Genomic DNA, 22,507 nt, shown 5'->3' with positions numbered 1-22,507 from the left:
CATACTCTCACCCTCACCCTAACACTAACTATAACCCTAACCCTAAATTTAAACCGAACCCTAACACTCACCCTAACCCTAACCCTAACCCTCATCCTAACACACAACCTAACCCTATCCGTATCCATCACCCTAACCCCAACCCTCACCCTCAGCCTAACCCTAAGCATAAGCATAACTCTAACCCTAACCCTCAACCTCACCCTAAACCTAATCCTAACCCTAACCTTCATCCTAACCCTCACCATAACCCTAACCCTAACCATCATCCAAAACCTATTCTTCACCTCCACCCTCACCCTCAGCCTAACCCTAAGCCTAAACCTAACCATAACCCTCACCCTCAGCCTCAATCTCACCCTAACCCAAATCCTAACCCTAACCCTCACCCTAACTCTAAGCCTAACCCTAATGCTAGCCCTCACCCTAAACCTAATCCTAACCCTAAACCTCATCCTAACCCTCACCCTAACCCTAACCCTAAACCTCACCCTCATGCTCCGCCTAAGCCTAAGCCTAAGCCTAAGCCTAAGCCTAACACTAACCCTCACCCTATCCCTAACCTTAACACTATCCCTAACTCTAACCCTAAACCTCACCCTCACACTAACCCTAACTGACCCTAACCCTAAACCTAAGCCTCATCCTAACTCTATCCCTCACCCTCACCTTCACTGTAAACCTAACTGTAACACTAAACCTAACAAAAACCCTAAACCTAACCCTAACCCTCACCCTAATCATAATCCTCACCCTAACCTTAACCCTCATCCTAACATTTACCCTCATCCTAACACTAACCCTAACCCTAACAATAACACTAACCCTAACCCTAACCCTAAACCTAAACATAAACCTCACCCTCAGCCTCACCCTCACCGCAAAACTAACCCTAACCATAACACTAACAATAACCCTAACCATAACCCTAAAACTCACACTCACCCTCACCCTAACGCAAATCCTAAACCTAACCCTATCCCTAACCCGAACCCTCACCCTAACCCTCACACTAGCCCTCACCATAAACCTAATCCTAACCCTAAACCTCATTATAAACCTCACCCCAAACCTAACCCTCATCCTAAACCTAACCCTAACCATAACCCTCATGGTTGGCCTAAGCCTAAGCCTAAGCCTAAGCCTAACCTTAACCCTTACCCTCACCCTATTCCTAAACTTAACCCTAACCCTAACCCTAAACCTAACAATAACCCTAAGCCTAACCCTAACCCTCACCCTAATATTTACCCTCACCATAACACTAACCCTAACTCTAACACTAATGCTTACACTAACCCTAATCATCACCCTAAACCTAAACCTCACCCTAACACTAACCCTAACCCTGACCTCACCCTAGCCCTCACCCTAACCCTAAACCTCATCCTCACCCTAAACCTCACATTAACCCTAACACTAATCCTCAATCTAACCCTTACCCTCACCCTAACACTAAACCTAACCGTCAACCTAATCCTAAACCTCACCATACCGTAACCCTCACCCTCAGCCTAACCCTCAGCTTTGCCCTTACCTTTACCCCCACCATAAACCTCACCCTAACCGAACCCTCATACTAACCCTCACCCTTTCCCTACCTCTACCCCTAAACCTCAACCTCACCGTAACCCTAACTCTAACACTAACACTAAACCTCACCCTAACCAGAAATCTCACCCTCACCCTCACCGTAACCGTAATCCTAATGCCAAACCTAACAATAACACTATCCCTAACGCTAACCCTCACCCTAATCATAACCTTCACCCTAACCCTCACCCTCACCCTAACCCTCATCCTCACCCTGAACCTCACACTAACCCTAAACCTAATCCTCAATCTAACTCTCACCCTAACCCTAAACTTAACCCTTACCCTAATCCTAAACCTAACCCTAATCCTCACCCTTTTCTTAACTCTCACCCTCAGCCTAAATCTCACCTTTAACCTTACCATCATCCTCACCCTAACCCTAAACCATATCCTAACCCTCAACCTCACACTAAACCTAACACTAACCATAATCCTCAATCTAACCTTCACCCTAACTCTAACCCTCACCCTCACCGTAGCCCTCACCCTAACCCTAATCCTAACACTAACCCTCATAATAATTCTTACCCTAACCTTAACCCCAACCATCACTCTAACCCTAATCCTCAACCTCACCTTCAACCTCACCCTAACCCTAAGCCTAAGCCTAAGCCTAACCCTAACCCTAACATACCCTCACAGTAACCCTAATCCTAACCCTAAACCTAACCCTAACCCTAAATCTAACCCTCACACTCACCCTAGCCCTAACCCTAACCCTAATTCTAACCCTCCCCCTCACCTTAACCCTAAAACTTAACCTAACCCTTAACCCTAAACTCACACTCACCATAACAATTACCCTAATCCTAAACCTAACCTTAAGGCTAACCCTCACCCTCACCCTAATCGTCACCGTAACCCTAACTCTAACACTAACCTTAACCCCAACCCACACCATCAGCCTCACCCTAAACCTAACTCTAACCATAAACCTCACTCTCATCTTAAGCCTAACCCTAACCTTAACCCTCAAACTAACCCTAACGCTCACCCTCACTGTAACCCTTACCCTAACTCTCACCCTAACCCTTAACTTAACCCGAACCCTAACTCTCACCCTAACTCTAACCCTAAACCTCACCCTAACCCTAACCCTCACCCTCACCCTCAGCCTAACCGTAACCCCAACCCTAACCCTCACACTCACCCTAACCTTAACCCTAATCCTAATAGTAAACCTAACCCTAACCCTCACCCTCACCCTAACCATCACCTTAAGCCTAACACTAACATTAATCGTAACCAAAACCCTTACCCTAAACCTCACCCTAACACTAACCCTACCCATCCCCCTCACCCTAGCCCTCAACCTAACACTAACCCTCATTCTCACCCTAAACCTCACACTAACCCTAACACTAATCCTCAATCTAAACCTCAACCTCACACTAAACCTAACCCTAAACCTCACCCTAACCCTAACCCACACCCTTACCGTAACCCTTATCCTTAGCCTTAACCCTCACGTTTAAACTTACCTTCACTCCCACCCTAACCCTCACCCAAAACCTAACCGTAACCCTAACCCTAACTCTACCCCTAAACCTCACCATCAGGCTAACTCTAACTCTAATCCTAACCCTAAGACTAAACCTCACCCTAACTCTAATCCTAACCCTAACACTAAACCTCACCCTAACCCTAAACCTAACCCTCACCCTCAACCTCATCCTCAGTCTAACCCTAAGCCTAAGCCTAACCCTTACCCTAACCCTCACCCTCACCATAGCCTCACCCTAAACTGAATCCTAACCCTAACCCTCATCCTAACCCTCACACTAAACCTAAACCTAACCATCACCATAACCCTAATTCTCACCCCCCTCACCCTAAGCCTATGCCTAACCCTAACCATCACACTCACCCTCACCCTAACCCTAATCCTAACCATAACCCTAACCCTAACCCTAAACCTCAACCTAACACTCACCCTAACCTTAAGCCTAACACTAAACCTAACCCTAACCCTCGTCCTAACCCAACAAGTAACCCTAAATCTAACCCTAAACCTCATCCTCACCCTAAACCTAATACTAACCCTAACCCTAACAATATCACTAATCCTAACGAGAAACAGAACCCTAATGCTAAACCTAACCCTAATTCTAACAATCACCCTTACGCTAACACTAATCCTAACCTGAACCCTAAACCTAACCCTAACCCTCAACCTCACTGTAACCCTAAACCTCATCCTAACCCTCATCCTAACCCTGACGCTAAACCTAAACCTTATCCTAAAACTAACCCTAACCCTCAACCTCACCCTAGCCCTCACTCTAACCCTAATCCTAACCCTAATCTCACCCTAACCCTAAACTTAACCGAACCCTAACTCTCACCCTAACCCTATCCCTAAGCCTCACCCTAACCCTAACCCTCACCCTCACCCTCAGCCTCAGCCTAACCCTAAGGCTAAGCCTAACCCTAACCCTAACTGTCACACTCACACTAACCCATATCCTAATCCTAATCCTAAACATAAGCCTTAACCTCACCCTATCCCTAACCGTAACCCTAACCCTAACTCTCTCCCTAACCCTAAACCCAAACCTCGCCCTAAACCTAACCCTCACCCTCACCCTCATCCTCAGCCTAACCCTAAGCTTAAGCTTAACCCAAACTCTAAACCTCAGCCTCACCCTAACCCTAACCCTCACCCTAAAGCTTACCCTAAACCTAACGCTAAACTTCACCCCCACCCTAGCCCTCACCCTAACCCAAATCCTAACCCTAACCCTCGTCCTAACCCTCCCCAAAACCCTAACCCAATCCCTCACCCTAACCCTAACCCTCACCCAAATCCTCATCCTTAGCCTAGCCCTAACCCTAACCCTAAACCTCAACCTAACCCTCCAACTAAACCAAACCCTCAACCTCACCCTAACCCTAACCATCATCCTCAACCTCACCTTCACCCTAAACCTAACCGTAACCCTCACCCTAACCCTAACCCTAACCCTCACTCTCAGCCTCACCCTAACCCTAACTCTAACCCTAAACCTGACCCTCTCACTAACACTAACCCTAACCTGAAATCTAAACCTCATCATAACCCTAACCCTAAACCTCTCCCTCACCTTACCCCTTACACCAAACCTAATCCTAACCCTAAGCCTAATCCTATCCCTTACCCTAACACTAACCCTCACCCTCCCTCTAAATCTCACCCTCAGCCTAATCCTCACGTTTACCCTTACCTTCACCCCCACCCTAACCCTCACCCTCACCCTAACCCTAACCCTAACCCTAACTCTACCCCTAAACCTCACCCTCTGGCTAACCTTAACTCTAATCCTATCCCTAACATTAACCACACCCTAACCCTAACCCTAACCATCACCCTCACCCTAGCCTCACCCTAAACCGAATCCTAACCCTAACCCTCATCCTAACCCTCACACTAAAACTAAACGTAACCATCACCATAACCCTAGTTCTCACCCCCCTGCACTCTCAGCCTAACCCTACGCCTAAGCCTAACCCTAACCATCACACTCACCCTCACCCTAACCCTAATCCTAAACCTAACCCTAACCTTAATCCTAAACCTCAACCTAACACTCAACCTAACCTTAAGCTTAACAGTAACCCTAACCCTAACCCTCGTCCTAACCCAACATCTAACCCTAAATCTAACCCTAAACCTCAAATTCACCCTAACCCTAATACTAACCCTAACCCTAACAATATCACTAATCCTTACGATAAACATAAACCTATTGCTAAACCTAAACCTAATTCTAACTATCACACTCACCCTAACCCTAATCCTAACACTTACCCTCACCCTAACTCTAACCCTAAACCTAAACCTTACCCTAACACTAACCCTAACCCTCAGCCTCACCCTAGCCCACACCCTAAACCGAATCCTAACACTAATGCTCACCCCAACCCTAAATTTAACCGAACCCTAACTCTCACCCTAAGCCTCACCCTAACCCTAGTCCTCACACTCACCCTCACCCTCAGTCTAAACCTAAGGCTAAGCCAAACCCTAACCCTAACTGTCACACTAACCCTAACCCATATCATAATCCTAATCCTAACCCTAAGCCTTAACCTCAACCTCACCCTAAACCTCACCCTAATCCTAACGCTCATCCTCACCATAACCCTAACCCTCACCCTCAACGTCACCCTCAGCCTAACCCTAAGCCTAAGCTTAACCCTAACTCTAAATCTTAGCCTCACCCTAACCCTAACCCTAACCCTAAAGCTTCCGCTAAACCTAAACCTAAACCTCACCCTTACCCTAGCCCTCACCCTAACCCTAATCCTAACCCTAACCCTCATCCTAACCCTCCTCAAAACCCGAAAACATTCCCTCAACCTAAACCTAACCCTCACCCACATCCTCATCTTTTGCCTAACCCTAACCCTAACCCTAACCTCAAACTAACCCTCCACCTAAACCATACCCTCAACCTCACCCTAATCCTAACCCTCATCCTCAAACTCACCTTCACCCTAAACATAACCCTAACCCTCACACTAACCCTAAACCTAACCCTCACTCTCAGCCTCACCCAAACCTTAACTCTAACCCTAAACCTCACCCTCTCACTTAACCTAAACCTATCCCAAACCCATAACTTCACCATAAACCTAACCCTAAACCTCACCCTCACCTTAGCCCTTACACCAAACCTAATCCTAACCCTAACCCTAATCCTATCCCTTACCCTAACACTAACCCTTACCCTCCCTCTAAATCTCAACCTAACCCTAACCCTAACACTAACCCTAACCCTAACCCTCAACCTAACCCTCACCCTAACCCTGACTCTAACCCTAAACCTCACCCTCACCCTAACCCTAACTCTAAACCTAACCCAGACCCTAAACCTCACGCTAACCCTAACTCTAAACCTCACCCTCACCCTCATTCTTGCCCTCACCCTAACCCTAATCGTAACCCTAACCCTAAACCTAAACCTCACCCTAACACTAACCCTAAACCTCACCCTCACCCTAGCCCTCAACCTAACCCTAATCCTAACCCTAATCGTAACTCTAACCTTCATCCTAACTCTAACACTAAACCTCACCCTAACCCTAACCCTAAACCTAACCCTCAAACTAACCCTAACACTCATGCACAATTTAAACCTAACCCTAAACCTCACCCTAAACCTAAAATAACCGGAACCCTGACTCTCACCCTAACCCTAACCCTAACCCATATACTAACCCTAAACCTCACCCTCACTCTCAGTGTAATCCTAAGCCTAAGCCTAACCCTAACCCTAACCCTCACACTCACACTAACCCTTACCCTAATCCTAATCCTAACCCTAACCGTAACCCTAACCCTCACCCTAAACCTCAGCCTAACCTTAACCCTAACTCTAACCCTAAACCTCATCCTCAACCTAACCCTAACACTAACCCTAGCCCTCACCCTAACCCTAATCCTAACCCTAACCCACATCCTAACCTTCCCCATAACCCTAACCCTAACCGTCACCCTAACCCTAACCCTCACCCTCACATTCACCCACAGCCTAATCCTAAGCCTGAACCTAAGCCTACCCCTAAACCTAACCCTAACCCTCACAGTCACCATCAACCTCACCCTCACTGTAACTCCAACCCTAACCCTAACCCTAACCCTCACCCTAACCCTCACCCTAAACCTCCCCCTAACCCTAACCCTCCCCCTAACTCTATATCTAACCCTAAACCACACCCTCACCCTAACCCTAACACTAACCCTAACCCTAACCCTCACCCGAACCCTCTCCCTAACCCTATATCAAACCCTAAACCTCAACCACACCCTAACTGTAAACTTAACCCTATCCCTATACCCCATCAAAACCCTAAACCTAACCCTCACCCGCACCCTCACCCTCACTGTAATACTAACCCTAACCCTAACAATGACACTAACCCTAAAATGAAACATCTCCCTAACCGTAATCCTCATCCCCAACCTCACCCTCTGCCTAACCCTAAACCTAAGCCTAACCCTCACCCTAACCATTACACTCACCCTCATCCTAACTCTAATCCTAAAACTAACCCTATCCCTAAACCTCAACCTAACCCTAACCCTCACCCTAACCCTAACACTAACGCTAACCCTAAACCTCACCCTAACCCTCCCCCTAACCCTATCTGTAATGCTAAATCTCACCCTCAACCTAACCCTAACCCTAACCCTAAACCTCACCCTAACCCTAACCCTCAACTTCACCCTCAACCTCACCATAAGTCTAACCCTAACCCTAATAATAACACTAACCATAACCCTAAGCCTAAACATAACCCTCAACCTCAGCCTCACCCTCACTACAAACTTAACCCTGACCATAACACTAATAATAACCCTAACCCTAACCCTAAACCTAATTCTAATCTTTACCCCCACCCTCACCCTCAGCCTAAACCTAACCCTAACCCTAAACCTAACCCTCACCGTAACCCTAACACAAACCCCAACACTGACACTAACCCTAACCCTAAACCAAACTCTAAACCTAACACTAAACCTAACCCTAATCCTCAGCCTCACCCTCATCCTAACCCAAACCCTAACCCTAACCATCACCCTAAACCTAAGCCTAACCCTAATCCTTACCTTCACCCTAAACCTAATCCTAACCCTAACCCTCACCCTAACCCTAACCCTAACCCTCACCCTATCCCTAACCCTAACACTACCCCTAACTCTAACCCTAAACCTCACCCTCAACCTAACCCTGACTCTGATCATAACCCAAACCTAACCCTCATACTAACCCTAACCCTCAACCTCACCTTTACCATAACCCTAACTGTAACCCTAAACCTAACAAAAACCCTAAACCTAACCCTAACCCTCACCCTACTCATAAACCTCACCCTAACCTTAATCCTCACCTAACATTTACCCTCACCCTAACACTAACCCTAAGGCTAACACTAACGCTCACACTAACCCTAACCATCCCCCTAACCCTAAACCTCACCATAACATAAACCCTAACCCTTACCCTAATCCTAATCCTAACCCTATCCCTAACCCTCCCCCTCAGCCTCACCTTAACCCTAATTCTAACCCTAAACCTCATCCTCAACCTAACCCTAAAGCTAACCCTAACACTAAAACTCATCCTCATCCTAACCCTAAACCTCACCCTCACCCTAACCCTAATCCTATCCCTAACCCTCATGCTAACCTTCCTCATAACCCTAATCATAACCCTTACCTTAACACTAACCCTCACCCTCACCCTCAGCCTAACCCTAAGCCTAACCCTAAGCCTAACCCTAAACCTAAAACTAAACCTCACACTCACTCGCACCCTCACCCTCACTGTAACTCTAACCCTAACCCTAACCCTAAAACTCACCCTAATCCTAACCGTAACCCTCCCCCTAAACCTATATCTAACCGTAAACCTCACCCTCACCCTAACCCTAACACTAACCCTAAACCTAACCCTCACCCTAACCACCTCCATAACCCTATATGTAATCCTAAACCTCACCCTCACCCTAACAGTAACCCTAACCATAACCCTAAAACCCACCCTAACCCTAAACCTAAACCTCAACCGCACCCTCAGCTTCACCATAACTCTAACAATAACCCTAACAATAACAGTAACCCTAACCCGGACAATCACCCTAACCCTAATCCTCTCCCCCAACCTCACCCTCTGCCTAAGCCTAAGTCTAAGCCTAACCCTCACCCTAACCCTTACACTCACCCTCATTGTAACTCTAATCCTAAACCTAACCCTATACCTAACCCTCAACCTCACCCTAACCCTAACACTAACGCTAACCCAAACCTCAACCTAAACCTCCCCCTAAACCTATCTGTAACCCTAAACCTCACCCTCAACCTAAACCTAACCTTAACCCTAACCCTAAACCTCACCCTAACCCTAACCCTCACCCTCACCCTCAACCTCAACATAAGTCTAACCCTAACCCTAACAATAACACTAACCCTAACCCTAACCATATCCATAACACTCATCGTCAGCCTCACCCTCACTGGAAACTTGACCCTAACCATAACACTAACATTAACCCTAACCCTAACCCTAACTCTAATCCTCACCCCCACCGTCACCCTCAGCCTAACCCTAACCCTAACCCCAACTCTAATCCTAACCCCCACTGTAACCCTAAAACTAACCCTAACACTAACACTAACCCTAAACCAAACCCTAACCCTAACCCTAAACTTAAACCTAACCCTAACTGTAACCGTAAACTTAACCTGAAACCTAACTCTCACCCTAACCCTACAACTAACCCTCACCCTAACCCTAACCCTCATCCTCACACTCACCCTCATCCTAACCCTAAGCCTAACCCTAACCGTAACCCTAACCCTCACACTCACCCTAACCTTTCCCCTAATCCTAATCCTAACACTAAGCCTAAACCATACCCTCACCCTAACGCTCACTGTAACCCTAACTCAAACACTAACCCTAAACCTAACCCTCAACCTTAGCCTCATCCTAACCCTAACTCTAACCCTATACCTGCCCCTAAACCTAACTCTAACCATCACCCTAACCCTAATTCTCACCCACACCCTCACCCTCAGCCTAATCCTAAGCCTAAGCCTAACACTAAACCTAAACCTCACACTCACCCTCACCATAACCCTAATCCTAATCCTAACCCTAACTCTAACCCTAACCCTAAACCTCAACCTAAACCTCACCCTAACCTTAACACTAACACTAACCATAACCCTAACCCTGGACCTAACCCTGTAACTAAACCTAAATCTAACCCTAAACCTCACCCTCACCCTAACCCTAATCCTAATCATAACCATAAACCAAACCGAAACCTTAACCCAAACCCTCACCCTCACCATAACTCTAACCCTAACCCTAAAAATAACACTAGTCCTAACCCTATACCTAACCATAACCCTAATCCTAATGCTAACACTCACCCTTACCCTAAGCCTAATCCTAACACTAACTCTCACCCTAACCCTAAACCTCACCCTGACCATAACGCTAACCCTCATCCTAACCCTCATCCTCAACCTAGTCCTCACCCTAACCCTAATCCTAACACTTACTCTCATCAAAACCCTCACCCTAAGCCTAACCCTCACACTCCCCCTTACAGTAACCCTAAACCTAACCCTAACACTAACCATAACCCTAAACTTCAAAGTAACCCCCACCTAACCTTAACCGTAACACTTACTCTAACCCTCGACCTGAGCGTCCCCCTAACGCTAAATCTAACCCTAAAACTCACCCTCACACTAACACAAATCCTAAACCTTACCCTCATCCTAACCCTAATCCTCACCCTAAAGGTAACCATAACCCTCATGCTAAACCTCACCCTAACATTAACCCTAACACTAAACCTTACCCTAACACTAACCCTAATCCTCAACCTCACCCTCGCCCTCACCCTTACCCTAATCATAACCCTAATCCTCATCCTAACCCTCACCCTAACCCTAACTTTAACCCTAACCCTTACCCTAAACCTAACCCTCACCCTAACTCTAAACTTAACCGAAAACTAACTCTCACCCTAACCGTAAACCTAAACTCACCCTCACACTCACCCTCAGCCTAATCCTAAGCCTCAGCCTAATCCTAACCCTAACCCTCACACTCACCCTAACCCTTACCCTAAACCTAATCCTAACACTAAGCATAACCCTCACACTCAGTCTAACCCTCACCGTAACCTGAAATCTAACACTAAACCTAACCCTAAACCTCAAGATCAGCCTCAACCTTACCCTAACTCTAACCCTAAACCTCACCCTCAGCCTAGCCCTAAGCCTAACCCTAAACCTAACCCAAACAGACACACTCACCATCACCATAACCCTAACCTTAAACCTAAACTTCAACCTAACCCTCACCCTAACTATAAACCTAAACCTCACCCTCACCCTAAACCTAACTCTAACCCTAACCCAAACGCTAAACCTCACCCTAACCCTAACCCTAACCCTCAACCTCACCCTCAACATAACCTTAAACCTAAACCTATCCCAAACAATAACCCGAACCCTAATCCTAACCCTCAACCTAACCATGACCCTCACCCTAACGCAAACCCTCACCCTAACATTTACCCTCACCCTAACACTAACCCTAACCCTAACACTAACCCTCACACTAACCCTAACCGTAATCTCACACTAACCCTAACCCTAAACCTAACCCTAAACCAAACCATAAACCTCACACTCCACGTAACCCTAACCGTAACCCACACCCTAAACCTAAACTTAACTTGAACCCTAACTCTCACCCTAACCCTAATCCTAACCCTAACCCTCGCCCTCACCCTCACCATCAGCGTAACCCTATGCCTAAACCTAACCCAAACCCTAACCCTCACACTCAACCTAGCCCTTACCCTAATCCTTATCCTAACCCTAACCCTAAGCCTCACCCTCAGCCTCACTTTAACCCTAACTCTAACCCTAATCCTAACCCTAACTCTCCTCCTAACCCTCCCCATAACCCTAACCCTAAACCTCACCATAACCCTAACCCTCACCCTCATGCTCAGCCTAAACCTAAACCTAAACCTAACCCTAAACCTCACACTCACCCTAATCCTAACCCTAAATATCACCCTCATCCTAACCCTGACCCTCACCCTCACCCTCATCCTAACCCTAAGCCTAACCCTAACCCTTACCCTAATCCTCACACTCACCCTAACCCTAAGCCTAATCCTACTCCTAACCCTAACCCAAACCCTCACCCTCAACCTAACCCTCATCTTAAGAATAACCTTAACATTAATCCTAACCCTCAACCTCACCCTCAGCCTCACCCTAAACCTAACTCAAACACTGAACCTAACCCTGAACCTAACCCTAACCCTAACCCTATCCCTAAACCTCATCCTAACTCTAACTCTAACCCTCACCCTCACCCTCACCCTAACACTGACCCTAACCCTAACACTCACGCTAACTCTAAAACTAACCCTCACAATAACACTAACCATCACCCTAGCCCTAAACCCCACCGTAACACTAACCCTAAACCTCACCCTCACTCTAGCCCTCACCCTAACCCTTACCCTCATCCTCAACCTAAACCTCACACTAACCCTAACACTAATCCTCAATCTAACCCTCACCCTCACCCTGACCCTAATGCTAAACCTCACCCTAACCCTAACTCTCAACCATACCTTAACCCTTACCCTCACCCTAAACCTCACCTTTACCCTAACGGTCAACACCACCCTAACCCTAACCCTAAACCTAACCCTCACCCTATCCATAACTGTACCCCTAAACCACACCCTCACTCTAACCCTAACTCTAACCCTAACCCTAACAGTAACCCTCACCCTAAACCTAACACTAAACATCACCCTAACCCTAATCCTCACCCCCACCCTCACACTCAGGCTAAAACTATGCCTAAGCCTAACCCTAACCCTAACCCTAACCCACACCCTCACACTCACCCTCACCATAACTCTAACACTAACCCTAACAATAACACTAAACCTAACCCAAACAATAACCATAACCCTAATGCTAACACTCCGCCTCACCGTAACCCTAATCCTAACCCTCACCGTAACTCTCCCTCTAATCCTATATCTAACCCTCAACCTCATCCTCAACCTAACCCTAAACCTAACCTTAACCATGAACCCCACACTAACCCTAACCCTAAACCTCACACACAACCCCACTCACACGGTAAATCAAACCCTAACACTAACAATAACACTAACCCTAACCATCACCCTAACCCTAATCCTCACACCCACCCTCACCCTCAGCCTAACCCTAAGCCTAAGCCTAACCCTCACCCTAAACCTCACACTCAGCCTCACCCTAACCCTAATCCAAAACCTAATCCTATCCCTAAACCTCAAACTAAACCTCACCCTCAACCTAACCCTAACCCTAACCCTAAACCTCACCCTCAGGTGAACCCTAACCTTAACTCTAACCCTAAACCTCAAGCTCACCCTAACCCCAACCCTAACCCTAACCCTAAACCTCACCCTAACCCTAACCCTAAACTTCACCCTCTCCCTAGCCCAAACCCTAACCCTAATCCTAACACTAACCCTCATCCTAACCCTCCCCCTAACCCTAAACCTCACCCTCACCCTAACCCTCAACTTAAGCATAACCCTAACATTAATCCTAACCCTAACCCTCATGCTCAGCCTCAACCTAAAACTGTCTCTAACCCTAAACCTCAACCTGACACTAACCCTAAACCTAACCCTATCCCTATAACTCATCCTAACCCTAAACCTCACCCTAACCCTAACCTTAAACCTCACCCTCACCCAAGCCCTCACCCTAACACTAATCCTAACCCTACCCCTCATCCTAACCTTCATCAAAACACTAACCCTAACCCTCAGCCTCACCCTCATCCTAACGCTAATCCGAACCCTAACCCTCAACCTAAACCTAACCCTGACCCTCACCGTAACTCTTACCCTAACCCTCAACTAACCCGAAATAAAACTATTACCCTAAACCTAACCCTAACCCTCACCTTAACCCTCACCCTAAACCTCATGCTCACCCGAGCCCTCACCCTAACCCTAATCCTAACACTAACCCTCATCCTAACCCTCCCCCTAACCCTTAACATTACCCTCACCGTAACCCTAACCCTCACCCTCAACCTCACCCTCAACCTAACCCTAACCCTAACCCTAAACCTAAACATAACACACACCCTCACCCTCACCCTAACCCTAATCCTAACCCTAACCCTAATCCTAACCCTAACCCTCCCCCTAACTCTTAACCTAAGCCTAACCCTAACCCTAACAATAACCCTAACCCTAATCCTAACCCTCACCCTAACCAAAACCCTCACCGTAACCCAAACCCTCACCCTAACACTTAGTCTCACCCTAACACTAACCCTAACCCTAACAATAACCCTAAGCCTAACCTCACCAGAACCCGAAACCTAACCCTAAACCTCAACCTAACCCTAAACCTCATGCTCAAGGTAACCCTAAACCTAAACCTCACTCTAATTCTAAGATTAACCTGAACCATAAATCTCAACCTAACCCTAAAGCTGACACTAACCCTAACCCTCACACTCACCCTAACCCTTACTTTAATCCTAATCCTATCCCTAACCCTAACCCTCACCCTCAGCCTCACCTTACCCTAATTCAAACCTTAAACATCACCCTCTCCCTAACCTATGCCTAACCCTAAACCTCACCTTAACCCTTACCCTAATCCTAATCCTAACCCTGACACTAGCACTCACCCTCATCCACACTGTAACCTTAAGCATAACCCTAACTCTAACCCTAACCCTCAAGCTCACCCTAACCCTTACCCTAATCCTAATCCTAGCCCTAACACTAACCCTCACCCTCAGCCTCACCTTAACCCTACCTCTAACACTAAACCTCATGCTCACCCTAACCCTAAACCTATACCTCAACCTAATCCTAACCTCACCCTCACCCACACCCTCAGCCTAAACCTAACCCTAACCCTCACACTCACCCTAACCCTAACCGTAATCCTAATCCTAACCCTAACCCTAACCCTCACCCTCACCCTCAGACTCACCCTAAACCTAACCCTAACACTAACACTAACCGTAACCCTAACTCTCACCCTCAGCCTCACCCGAACCCTAACTCTAACCCTAAACCTCACCCTCACCCTCACCCTAACCCTAACCCTAACCATAACCCTAACCCTCACCCTAACCCTAACCCTAAACCTCACCCTCACCCTAGCCCTTACCATAAACTTAAACCTAAACCTAACCCTCATACTAAGCCTCCCTCTAACTCTATCCCTCCCTCTCAACCTCCCACTCTGCCTAAACCTAAGCCTAACCCTAAACCTAACCCTAACACACACAATCAGCCTCACCCTAACCCTAATCCTCACCCCCACCCTCACCTTCAGTCTAACCCTAACAATAACCCTAAACCGCACCCTAACCCTAAACTTCACCCTAACCCTCAACCTAACCGTAACTCTAAGCCTAACCCTAACAATAACACAAACCCTAACCCTAACAGTAACCCTAAACATAAATCTCTCACTCAGCCTCAGCCTCACCGCAAACTTAACCCTAACCATAACACTAGAAATAAATCTAACACTAAGCCTAACCCTAAGGTTAACTCTAATCCTCAGCCCGACCCTCACCCTCAGCCTAACCCTAATCCTAAACCTAACCCTAACCCTAACCCTCACCCTCAGCTTCACCTTAACCCTACCTCTAACACTAAACCTCATGATCACTCTAACCCTAAACCTAACCCTAAACCTAAACCTCAACCTAACCCTAACCTCACCCTCACACTCACCCTCAGCCTAACCCTAAATCTAACCATAACCCTCACACTCACCCTAACACTAACCGTAATCCTAATCCTAAACCTAACCTTAAACCTCACCCTCACCCTAAACCTCATCCTAACCCTAATCGTAAGCCTAACCCTCAACCGAACCCTAACCCTCACCCTCACCTTAATCCTTACCCTAACCCTCACCCTAACCCTAAACATAACCCGAAACGTAACTCTGAACCTAAAACTAACCCAAACCTAAAACCTCACCCTAAACCTAATGCTAAACCTCACCCTCAACCTAGCCCTCACACTAACCTTAATCCTAACCTTAACCCTCATTGTAACCCTATCCCTAACCCTTAAGCCAACCCTCACCCTAAACCTAACCCTCAACCTCAACCTCACCCTCAGCCTAACCCTAAGCCTAACGCTAAACCTAACCCTAACACACACAATCACCCTCACACTAATCCAAATCCTAACCCTAACCCTCACCCTCACCCTCACCTTCAGTGTAACCAAAAGCCTGACCCTAACACTAACCCTAACCCTCACCCTCAGCCTCTCCTTAAACCTAACTCTAATCCTAAAACTCACCCTCACTTTCACCCTATCATTAACCCTAACCCTAAACCTAACCCTAAAACTCACCCTTATCTTAACCCTCACCCTCAGCCTAAAAGTCAACTTTACCCTTACCATCATCCTCACGCTAACCCACACCCTAACCCTAACCTCATCTTAACCCTCACCCTAACCTTAAACTTAACCATCATCCTAACACTAACCCTCACACTCAACCTCATGCTCAGCCTAACCCTAAGCCTAAGCCTAAGACTTACCCTAAACCTCACCCTCTCCCCAGCCCTCACCCTCACCCTAATCCTAACCATCACCCTAACCCTAATCCTCAACCCCACACTCACGCTCAGCCTAACCCTAACCCTAAGCCTAACCGTAAACCGAACCCTCACACTCACCCTCACCCTAACCTTAATTCTAACCCTAACCCTAACCCTAACCTTAAAACTCAACCTAACCCTCACCCTAAACTTAAACCTAACACTAACCCTAACCTTAACCCTCGAATTAACCCTCCCCCTAACCCTAAATCTAAACCTAAACCTCACTCTCACCCTAACCCTAATTCTAACCCTAACCCTAAACCTCACCCTAAAACTAACCCTAACCCTCACCCTCACTGTAACTCTAACACTAACCCTAACAATAACACTAATCGTAACCCTAACCCTAACCCTAACCCCAAGCCTAACCCTAATCCTAACACTCACCCTCACCTAACCCTAATTCTAACCCTAACCCTCAACTTAACCCTAACCCTCACATCACTGTAACCCTAAATCTCATCCAGACCCTCACCCTAACCCTAACCCTAACCCTAAACCTCAACCTAACACAAACCCTATCCCTCAGCCTCAACCTAGCCCTCACCCTAACTCTAATCCGTACCCTAATCCTCATCTTATCCCTCACCCTCACCCTAAACCTTACCCTAACCCTAATACAAACCCTAACCCTAATGGTCAACTTAAACCTAACCCTCACGCTCACCATAACCCTAACCCTAACCCTCACATTAACCCTAACCTTCACCCTCACCCTCACCCTCAGCCTAAACCTAGCCTAACCCTAACCCGAACCCGAACCCTCACACTCACCCTAACCCTTACCCTGACCCTATACTAACCCTAAGCCAAACCCTCACACTCACCCTAACCCTCACTCTAAACCTAAATCTAAAACTAACCCTAACCATAACACTAAACCTCACCATAACACTAACCCTAAATCTAACCCTAAAACTCTCCCTCACCCTAACCCTAACCCTGACCCTAAACCTAAACGTCACCCTAACCCTAACCCTAAACCTCACCCTCACACTAGCCCTCACCCTTACCCTAATACTAACCCTCATCCTAACCCTCACACTAACACTAACCCTAACCCTCACACTCACCCTCACCCTAACCCTAATCCTAACCCTAACCCTAACCCTCACCCTCACTGTAACACTTATCCTAACCCTAAACATAACCCGAACCAAAACCCTCACCCTAACCCTAACCCTAACCCTAAACCTAACCTTAAACCTCACCCTCACCCTAGCCCTCACCCTAACCCTATTCCTAAACCTAATCCTCATCCTAACACTCCCTCTAACCCTTACACTAACCATTATCCTAACCCTAACCGTCACCCTCAACCTCACCCTCAGCCCTACCCTAAGCCTACCCCTAAACCTAACCCTAACACACATGCTCACATTTACCCTAACCCTAATCCTAACCCTAACCTTCACCCTCACCCTCAACATCAGTGTAACCCTAAGCCTAACCCTAAACCTAACCCTAACCTTCATGCTCACACTAACCCTTACCCTAATCCTAACCCTAACCCTAACCCTAAAACTCACCCTCAGCTTCACCTTAACCCTAACTCTAACCGTAACCCTAAACCTCACCCTAAAACTAAACGTAAACCTCAACCTCACACTAGAACTCAACCTAACCCTAATCCTAACCCAACCATCATCCTAACGCTCCTCATAACCCTAACCCTAACCCTCACCCTAACCCTAATCATCACCGTCACAATCAGCCTAACCCTAAGCCTAACTCTAACCCTAACCCTAACTCTCACAGTCACCCTAAACCTAAACCTAACCCTAAGCATAATCCTCACCCTAAACCTAACCCTAAACCTAAACCTAACACTAACCCTAACACTAACGATAACCCTAATCCTCAACTTCAGCCTCACCCTAACCCCAACTCTAAACCTAAACCTCACCCTCAAACTAACCCTAACCCTAAACCTAAACCTCACCCTAACCCTAACACTAAACCTCACCCTCACCCTAGCCCTCACCCTAACCCTAATCCCAACCCTAACCCTCATCCGAATCCTCCCCCTAAACCTAACCCTCACCGTCAACCTATCCCTCAGCCTAACGCTAAGCCTAAACCTAAACCTATCCCTAACACACACACTCACCCTCACCCCAACCCTAATCCTATCCCTAAGACTAACTCCAATCCTAATCCTCTCCCAATCTCTCACCTAACCCTAACCCTAACACTAACGCTAACCCTAACCCTCAACCTAACCCTCACCCTAACCATAACCCTAACACTAAACCTCACCCTCACTCTAACCCTAACTCTAACCCTAACCCAAACCGTGAACCTCACCCTAACCCTCACCCTAACAATCACCCTCACCCTCACCGCAACCATAACCCTAAACCTAACCCTAACAATAACCCTAACCCAAATCCTAACCCTCACCCTAACCATAACCCTCACCCTAAGACTAACCCTAACACTAAGACTAACCGTCACACTTACCCTAACCCTAACCCTAACCCTCAACCTCAACTTAACCCTCACACTCCACCTAACACTAACACAAACCCTAACCCTAACCCTTACCCTAACCCTCATCCTAACCCTATATCTAACCCTAAACCTCACCCTCACCCTAACCCTAACCCTAACCCTAACTCTAAACCCCACCCTAAACCTAACCCTCAACCGCACCCTCACTCTCACCTTAACCCTAACCGTAACCCTAACAATAACTCTAACCCTAATCCTAAACCTCACCCTAACCATAATCCTCACCCTAACCCATACCCTCACCCTAACACTTACCCTCACCATTAGAGTAACCCTAACGCTAACACTAACCCTCATACTAAGCCTAACCCTAATCCTAACCCTAAACCTCAACCTAACCCTCACCCTCAACCTAACCCTAACACTAACCTTAACCCTAACCCTCACCCTAATCCTCACCTTAACCCTCACCCTAACCCTATATCTGACCCTAAACCTCACCCTCACCATAAACCTAACCCTAAACCCCACCCTAACCCTAACCCTCAACCGCACCCTCACCCTCACCTTAACTATAACGCTAACCCTAACAATAACACTAACCCTAACCCGAAACATCACCCTAACCCTAATCCTCACTCCCACCCTCACCCTGAGCCTAACCTTAAGCCTAAGCCTAACCCTCACCCAAACCCTCACACTCACCCTAACACTAACCCTAATCCTAAACCTAACCCTATCCCAAAACCTCAACCTAATCCTCACCCTCAACCTAACTCTAACACTAACCCTAAACCTGAATCTCATCCTAATCCACCCAGTAACCCTAATTCTAACCCTAAACCTCACCCTCACCCAACCCTAACTCTAACTCTAAACCCCACCCTAAACCTAACCTTCACCCTCACCCTCAACCTCACTGTAACTCTAACCCTAACTCTAACAATAACCCTAACCCAAACCCTAACCTTCACCCTAACCATAACCCTCACCCTAACCCTAAACCTAATCCTCAATGTAACCCTCACCCTTACCCTAAACCTAACCCTACCCTAACCCTAATCCTAACCCTAACCTTCACCCTTATCTTAATCCTCACCCTCAGCCTAAACCTCCCCTTTACCCTTACCATCATCCTAACCCTAACCCAAACCCTAACCCTAACCCCATCCTAACCCTCAACCTAACGGTAATCCTAAGCATCATGCTAATCCTAACCCACACAATCAACCTCATGCTCAGCCTAACCCTAAGCCTGTCTTACCCTAAACCTCACCCTCTCCCCAGCCCTCACCCTAACCCTAATCCTAACCATCATCCTAACCCTAATCCTCAACTCCACCCTCAACCTCAGCCTTACCCAAAGCCTAGTCCTAAGCCTAACCCTAACACTAACCCTCACCGTATCCCTAACCCTAACCCTAACCCTAATACTAACCCTAAACCTAAACACAACCCTACACCTAACCCTAAACCTAACCCTAATCCTCAGCCTCAACCTCAGCCTAAACCAAACCCTAACACTAAACCTCATCCTAACTCTAAGTCTAACCATAACCCTAACCCTGACACTCACCCTTACCCTAACCCTAATCGTAACCCTAACCCTATCCCTAACAGTAACCCTCACTCTAAACCTCACCCTAGCACTCACCCTAACGCTAATCCTAACCCTAAACCTCATCATAACCCTCACCCTAACCCTAACCCTAACCCTCACCCAATCCCGAACCCTAACCCTCACCCTCATGCTGGGACTAAGCCTAAGCCTAACCCTAATCCCAACCCTCACCCTAACCCTAACCCTAACCCTCATCCTCAGCCTCACCTTAACCCTAACTCTAACCCTAAACCTAAACCTCACCCTAACCCTAACCCTAAACCTCACACTCACCCTAGCCCTCACCCCAACCCTAATCCTAACCCAAACCATCATCCTAACCCTCCTCATAACACTAACCCTAACCCTAACCCTAAACCTAACCCTCACACTCACCCTAACCCTAACCCTAACCCTAAACCTAACACTCACCCTCACCCTCACCCTCACCCTAAACCTAAACCTAAACCTAACACTAACACTAACCCTAACGATAACCCTAACCCTCACCTTCAGCCTCACCCTAACCCTAATTCTAACCCTAAACCTCACCCTCACCCTAACCATAACCCTAACCCTAAACCTCACCCTAACCCTAACACTAAACCTCACCCTCACCCTAGCCCTTACCCTAACCCTAATCCTAACCCTAACCCTCATCCTAACACTCCCCATAACCCTAACCCTCAACCTCAACCTAACTCTCAGCCTAACCCTAAGCCTAAACCTAAACCTAACCCTAACACACACACTCACCCTCACCCTAACCCTAATCCTATCCCTAAAACTAACCCTAATTCTAACCCTCTCCCTAACTCTCACCTAAGCCTAACCCTAACACTAACCCTAACCCTAACCCACAACCTAAACCTCACCCTAACCCTAACCCTAACCCTAAACCTCACCTTCACTCTAACCCTAAATCTAACCCTAACCCAAAACCTAAACCTCACCCTAACCGTAACCCTCACCCTCACTGCAAACATACCCTTAAATCTAACCCTAACAATAACCCTAACCCTAATCCTCACCCTCACCCTAACCATGACCCTCACCCTAACCCATACCCTCACACTAACATTAACCCTCACCCTAACCCATATCCTCACCCTAACACTTACCCTCACCCTAAGACTAACCCTAACCCTAACACTAACCCTCACACTAACTCTAACGCTAACCCTAACCCTAAACCTCAACCTAACCCTCACCCTGAAACTAAGCCTAATCCTAACCCTCACCCTAACCCTCACCTTAACCCTCACCCTAACCCTATATCTAACCCTAAATTTCACCCTCACCCTCAATCTCACAGCAACCATAACCCTAAACCTAACACTGACAATAACCCTAACCCTAATCCTAAACCTCACCCTAAACATAACCCTCACCCAAACCCATACCCTCACCCTAACACTTATCCTCACTCTAAGACTAACCCTAAACCTAAACCTAAACCTAAACCTCACCCTACCCCACCCCGTAACCCTAATTCTAACACTAAACCTCACCCTCACCCTCACCCTAACCCTAACTCTAAACCCCACTCTAAACCTAACCTTCACCCTCACCCTAAACCTCACTGTAACTCTCACCCTAACCCTAAAATAGCACTAACCCTAACCCTTACCATAACCATAACCCTCACCCTCAG

The sequence above is a fragment of the Dipodomys merriami genome, unplaced genomic scaffold (genome assembly GCF_024711535.1).
Source record: "Dipodomys merriami isolate MVZ:Mamm:240054 unplaced genomic scaffold, mDipMer1.0.p SCAF_23, whole genome shotgun sequence".
NCBI lineage: Eukaryota > Metazoa > Chordata > Mammalia > Rodentia > Heteromyidae > Dipodomys > Dipodomys merriami.
The sequence above is the reverse complement of the archived record's forward strand: the minus strand, read 5'-3'. Positions refer to the sequence as shown.